The sequence below is a fragment of the Acipenser ruthenus genome, chromosome 29, assembly GCF_902713425.1.
Source record: "Acipenser ruthenus chromosome 29, fAciRut3.2 maternal haplotype, whole genome shotgun sequence".
Lineage (NCBI taxonomy): Eukaryota > Metazoa > Chordata > Actinopteri > Acipenseriformes > Acipenseridae > Acipenser > Acipenser ruthenus.
In genome coordinates this window covers 10,497,038-10,504,074 of record NC_081217.1, presented here as the reverse complement: position 1 = coordinate 10,504,074, position 7,037 = coordinate 10,497,038, and the positions used below count along the sequence as shown (strand labels likewise).

Here is a 7,037-nt window from a genome sequence, read left to right as displayed (position 1 = left end):
TACACTGTCAGATTTTGGTACAGATGCAATAAAGATCTGATGGGTGTTTTCTTATTGTCAAACATTAATTATGCACTATTGTTTTGCAAACTTAAACTGGAAACAGACAACGAATTTCTCTAAAAAGAATAAAATAAATTCACGACGAACAAGACAAAATGAAAAGTCCACCGCAAAGTTGCAGAAGTAAAAAATGAACAAGACCCAATGTCTTGCATATGATAACTATTTGCATACTGTTTTCTTAATGGTGGGAACATATGATAAAATAAATTTTAAATGATTTAAAAGAGCATAACCTACCAGATTTTAATCAGTGCTTCTGTCAGAAGTTGTTTAGGCATGCGCGATCAAGCGCAGTGGCTGTCTACCACTTTATACCGCGTAACTGAAAATGACACTACCCCGTTAGTCCCTCCGGGTATACTTTTTGTAAATACACCAACAACTTAATGTTTTGACATTAAAACAGTAACATAACAAGACTTAAAAGCAACAATGCACGAGTGGAAGGAAACGTAGAACTATTTTGTATCAGTTTTGCTTGGCAAGTTATAGAACGGCGTCTTGTGTAATACAAGGGCGGTAATAAAAAGCAGGCTATAGTGCCTCATAATGGGAAGCGCTTAATGCGTCTGGATTATATAATAACATGTAGTCCGAGGGATGCTTTTCTATTGTGTTGTATTTATTTTTCTGAAACATAAATAATAATAATAATAATAATAATAATAATAATAATAATAATAATAATAATAATAATATTAATAATAATAATAATAATAAATGAATGTCAGATTTCAGTCACCGATCAGTTTACACTGATCCAATTGTTTAGTTACGGATGCAGTTATATTATTCATTTAAATAAAGTAATTGATGAGAAGAAAACTCCATTATAACAACTACAGTTGTTCACACAGAAGTTGCTTAAAATCCATGTAGGCTACCCAGTTGAATTTATCAGAATTGTAATTGGATTATCTTTTCCAACTCATGTAAACACAGGTCAGTTTTCCGAATATGCCCTACATTCGTTTTCTAAAGACTTGATCTCATGTAACCGTAGTGAATGCGTGTCTGTGTATGATTGTTTAATTACCCAGCCAGGTTTAACACGTTAATTAATTCCGGGGAGTATAAAGGTGCTGGCTACGCGCTTATCGGTATGCAGCTGCAGTGTTTGATTCTGAACTGAAGAGTTTACAATGGGGACGCGCGGTGTTCAGACAGCGCTTTCGCTCGCTTTGATTTTACTTGTGCAGCTCCACGGAGCGTTTGGATGGATCTGGTCGGATCAGCCGGTTTATAACCCAGTGCTGTTTACCGCGCCGAGAGCGGTATTTCAGCCGATGCCCACCCCTCTCTCCGTGCAGAGAGCTGACCTGTCGCTGTTGAATTCGGTCGCCCTGGACTGCAGGAAAGACGCCATGGTCGTGACGGTGAACCGGGACTTGTTTGGGATCGGCTACCTGGTGAGCAGCGCCGACTTGAGCGTGGGATCCGCAGGCTGCTCGGCCACCTCCTCCGACAGCGTCGCCAACACGGTTTTGTTCAGCATCCAGCTCCAGGACTGCGGCAGCACTTTCCAGGTAACCTTGCGTTTCGATGTCATTTGTAACTGCAGTAGCCAACGTAAACTGCTAAGTGGGTAGGCCAGCTTTCCTTATTGCTTGCACTTCAGTGTGAAGTTCTCCCGTACAGTAGTGCGCACATTTACAACACCAAGATTTGTATTGGCTGTATGTACCAGTCTGCATGATGACAGGTTGTGAGAATTTACGTTTCCGGTCAGTAATAGGTCATATAAAGTGCGTGTGAAAATGTTGGACCTCTTTGTGCTATAATTAAGCATCTTAAACAACTCCTAAAGTCTTATGCAGGTTAACATTTGGTTATGTGTTCATTTTTTTAATACTTAAAATGAATTGTATGTGTGGCGTATTCAATTAAATTAGACTATTTTTGCTTCTTGGTGATTTCCTGAAGAATTCCAGTTGAAGTGGTTTTGATGTCATCTGCACAACAGAAGCAATGGGGTGTTCATACATGTGCACACTACTATATAGAACTACAGGTGCAGTTCTATCTTGAACCTGGAGAGTATGTTTAACCTTTTCAAGGGACATGTTCCACAAATCTAAGTGATGCTTACTTTCTCTTTGAACAAAACTTAAATGTGTTCTGAAGGTTGGAGCTGGCCATCAATGTTCATCTTCCTCCTTAATACTAGAGTTGCACTTAAATGTAATAACAAAACTGTTTGAACTGCCCCATTCCTTGTGTACCTTAAGGGGTTAAAGCACAAGACCACTTCATTTTTTATATATTTCACAAATTAAAGGGTTTTCCAACTTTCCCTAGGTATTCCCAGACTTCCTGAGCTACACAAACCATCTCTATTACAAGCCTGCCAGCGTTGGCATCATCACCAGGGTCAATATGGCTGATATTCTCCTCGAATGCCGATACCCGAGGTACTGTACCAAGCAAACGGGGACCTGAGGGGCTGTATCTGAACTCTCACTAAATCACTTTGCTGCTGGTCACTCGCTTGTACCAGGGTTCTCAAGTCTCTGCTGCTGTAACAAGATTTGGGCAATTCTATTGAAGCCAACATTTCTTGTATTCCTGTGTTATCTTAAATAGGATGCCAGTGATGCATGATATCACTTACAAGGATGTGGTTATTTTTCAGAAGGTGGAATGTCAGTAGCAGCCCCATAAAACCAACCTGGGTGCCCTTCACTTCAACAGCCTCTACAGAGCAAATCCTGGACTTCTCCTTGCTGCTCATGAATGGTATGAAGGAAAGGGGTTTAATCAGAACAGTCTGTCTTTGAACATTTAAGACCAGTTTCCCTTGTATTGGATGCTGGAGTTTAATATTCAAATGGTCTTTTAACCTCCCCTCCCATCATTTTATAATTGAGGGATGCTGTGTGACTTCCAACCCTATAGGGCTGGATGGTTAATATTTTCAGCTATTGATTATTGTATGGATATTTATGGGCTGAATAAATGTGTTTCTTGTAATCTATCAAATGTTAAACTTGAGCAGCAAGACCGCTTCCAGTTCAAGCCACAGCACATGAATATAAATACACCCATTGTAATTGCTGTGAAATAGTCTTTAAAGATTTGTTTTATTAGAGGATATTTATCTTCAGAAGTGCCATGAAATGTATTAATACAACAAAATTGGTAACTTTGCCTGGAAGCATTAGTTTTCTTCACTTGTGTGGCGGATCTGCCATTGAGTCAAACTAGCTTTTTGTGTGTTTTGTCTATAGTTTGATACTATTGGTGGAATATACAGAGTTGCACATCGCTGCTTGTATGACAGTTTATTAAAATAAACCGCCTATCCTTTTAAAAGGTAGCTCTTTATAACTACCCTTTATACACAGTCATGGGAACATCTTTTCCCCACGCAGTGCATAGGCTGCAGTATAGTACTCGTTTTGTTTACTATGGCTTTGAAATAAACATGTTTAGGTGATACTGCAAGCTTGCCATATTCTTACAATTCCATGTAATATGTACAAAAAACTTCCCATTCTACAGTTAGTGTTATTTTAAAAACAAGATTTGTTGAAAGCCAGTCATGCTTTACCAGTGTACAAATGATTATCAAAATGAAACCATGATGTGAAGTTAAAAGCATCGGCAGATCCTGTTGTATGCGTCAGTTCAGTGCTGCTTCATTGGGTTATGGACGATAAATTGTTGCAAAAAAATGTATTGTGACTTGCCCCTATCCCGGGGTGTCCAATCTCAGTCCTGGAGAACCATTCCACTCCAGGTTTAACATGTAAAATGATATAAGCTACGTCTGCGTGGCGGTTTAAACTATTTAGAACAGGGCTGGAATGAAGACCAGGACTGGAAGGGTCAACGTTGGACACCCCTGCCCTATCCTCATTTCATGTGTGTTCAGACATTGTATTGAATAGTCTGCCTTAACTGAAGACAAGTAAACTTTCACCTTTTTCCAGAAAGTCTGTTCTGAAGTACATGGAGCAGAAGTGGCTGAAGTTGGGCCCTCTACTGGTCTTTGTTCTAAACTATGTAATTAAACCTTTTATCTAGACCCGGAAGTAGTTTGTCCATTTAAACCGGGATGGGCAAGGCCCTCCAAGACTGATTGGACACCCCTGGCATGGAGGGTTCATGCAGCTGTTTGTTGCCAATGCACGATTCCTCTGCCAGTTAACTGGAGTGGTCCTGTAGTAAGGATTTGGTAGTGCTTTCTTTCCTGTAGTTTCTTGTATGGTATGTTTTAATGCTGGTCTCTGTTTTCAATGCGTCTCCTTGCTTCCTGTTCCAGATAACTGGAGTGGTCCCAGAGTCTCCAATGTCATCTACCTGGGTGACGTCCTTCACGTCGAGGCTTCTGTTGCAGTCGACAACCACGTGCCGCTGAGGATCTACGTCGACAGCTGCATCGCGACCCTGAGCAACAACAAGGAATCTGAGCCCAGATACGCCGTCGTGGACAAGCTTGGGTGAGAAATGGAGTTACTTCAAACATACCGGCTCTTGCTGCACTCTGCTTTATTGAACTTGTTTGAATGCTGTGTGTTTTTGGAGGTGTAACCCTCTCCTCATGCCTGTCTCTCCCAGCTGCTTGATGGATAGCAAGTCTCCAGACTCCTCCTCTTTATTCATTAGACCTGCTCTGAACAAGCTGCGCTTTGACATCGCTGCTTTCAAGTTCCAGGGGGATTCCAGGAGCATGGTAAGGCTTGGCTAGACCTGACTTTGTCTTGTCAAAGTGTACTATAATGACCGGTGTGCTTTTCTGGTGCATTGATTTGCTGTGGTGTTTGACTGCATTCCCATTGTGACTCCTTCCCCTTTTGTTTCAGATCTACATGACTTGCACACTGAGAGCAGTCAATGCTGACAAACCAGCTGATGCCTCCAACAAGGCCTGCTCCTACCAGAAGCAAACCTACAGGTAAGCTCTTGCAGTGGAAGAGTGATCAGATCCTCTGCTGAACAGACTAGCCTTTAAATCCAGACCCTGTCCCCTTATTCCACCAGGCTATTGTTTGATTGGCTCTAACAGACCCAGCATCTCCAGTTCTGATGAGCACCTGTGGGATGAACTTTGCCATTACAAATTGCAGTCCTGGCAGCTTACCTCTGGCACAGTTGCAGCTCTCCTCTGAGTACAAGCTCTGCCACACCCCTTCCAACAGTCTCAGCCTGGAGTAAATTAATTCATGGCCACCCCATATTGGGTGATGGTTCTTCTAATATTATATGCAAGGCTTTTTGTTCACACTGTGTGGGTTTTTTTTTTTTTTTTTCTCCTGCCGTGCCTCCCTTTTTCAGGTGGGTCTCCGAGGACGGCTCCTCTGCAGTGTGTGGGTGCTGTGACGCTGGCTCCTGCTCTGGGACACCCCCGTTCATCACAGACCCTCTTCCTCCCAGGCAGGGAAGGAGCTACAGGATTCCTGCTGAGATCAACCAGCCCAACTGGAGTGGAAAATGGCTGCAGAAGAGAGCAGCTCCTCTTGATCCAGGTACTGTCTGAACACCCAGCCTGGGCGAGGCCTCTTCATAGGACTGGAACTTTATCCAAGCTGTATAAATACTGTCACTTGGGCACTCCAATTAATTTAGTCTTGAAAGAGTTCTAACCAATGCTTCCAATTCAACTGTTTGTCATTAACATTAGCGACTGACCTTTGCATTAGGGCAATTTGTCTGATTTGCAGCTATATCATTTGTGAGGTTTTTAAAGGCATGAAGGGATCAGGAAGCAGCAACAACTTTTATTCTTTCAGATCTACATGTGCCAAAGCATTTCTAACCTAATTTTTGCCTTCAGTGGAGTTTACCCTTGTGCTCCCCTTCAATGCAGTTGCATTGTGGAGTAGCTCAATCACCAGAGCATTACTTGGCTTCAGCAATGACACTAACTTTGCCCTCCTGTCTCCCGCTCTGTAGCTGGCCAGGACCCCCAAGTGCATGTAAAGGAGATCACCATCGGCCCCCTGACCGTGGTTCATGTAGTCAGAGACCATGCTGTCGTGCTCAGTAAGGAGTCGCTGTACCACCCCCTGCCGCTTGTGGAAGAAGTGCAGGGTAGGTGCTGCTCTCAATGTTAATGAGCTCTGAACCAGCTTGCTGTCAATGGAGGGATTAGCCTGCTTTATGTATTGATCTAAAGAGTATAACAGTTGTCGGTCTTTCAAATGAAAGACTTGGTTTTAGTACTTTGTAGTCTGCATTGTCATCTACTGTTGCATTACTCCTGTAAGTGGTGTATACACCAGGCTATAGCTGGTTCAGTATCAGGCCGTAGTGTTGACCAATCCCAATGTAACCCCCCATGTGTTTCTGTGCATGAGTGAGTAAATGGTGCTGCTCTCTGCAGAGTTGCTACTCCTGAGTCTTCAATGGGTGTAGCTTCCCTCCCGCGCTGTCCTATTAACCCTCGTCTCTCCTGTCTCAGACTCTGGCTCCTCTGTCCCTGTGCTGGCAGTCTCTGCTGTGGCTCTGGCTCTCTCCTGTGCTGTCCTGTTGGCTGTGTTCCTGAAGAGGCGCTCCCAGTCTAGTGACAAACTGCTCGCTGTGTCTTCATGATGTGTTTGAATAATAAAAGCCTTGTCAAAGTTATTGGAGTTGCTTGGTGGAGTGTGTTTGTGGTTTTTTTTTTTTTTTTTTTAATAGGGGGGTGTTTCATTTGAAGATGCAAGTCCTTTCACCCAAACGTCAGTGACATCTCCTCTAATACATGCAATGTATCTAGAATTGTGGAACTATTCTCTGTGCTACATCTTTGAGTCCTTGAATCAGTGGGAGGATGTAACTGAATATTCAACTGGCATATTAAATTGAACACTGACTGCATCAAAGTGCTTTAAATTATACACTAAACTCCTTATTTGCATTTCCTGAAACCAACACTTTTTTTTTTGAACTTCAAAGGTTACTGTACTGCCCTGTTTACTCAAACAGTACTCTGTGTTATGTAAGGGTTGCCTTGGCTTAATGCACTCTTCAGAACTCTGATCATTCCT

The 7,037-nt window shown here is 42.6% G+C and overlaps 1 pseudogene; it reads left to right on the top strand.

Moving 5' to 3' along the window:
* The first annotated feature begins 1,158 nt into the window (after positions 1–1,158).
* Positions 1,159–6,638, top strand: LOC117426839 (zona pellucida sperm-binding protein 3-like; annotated as a pseudogene).
* The last annotated feature ends 399 nt before the right edge of the window (positions 6,639–7,037 follow it).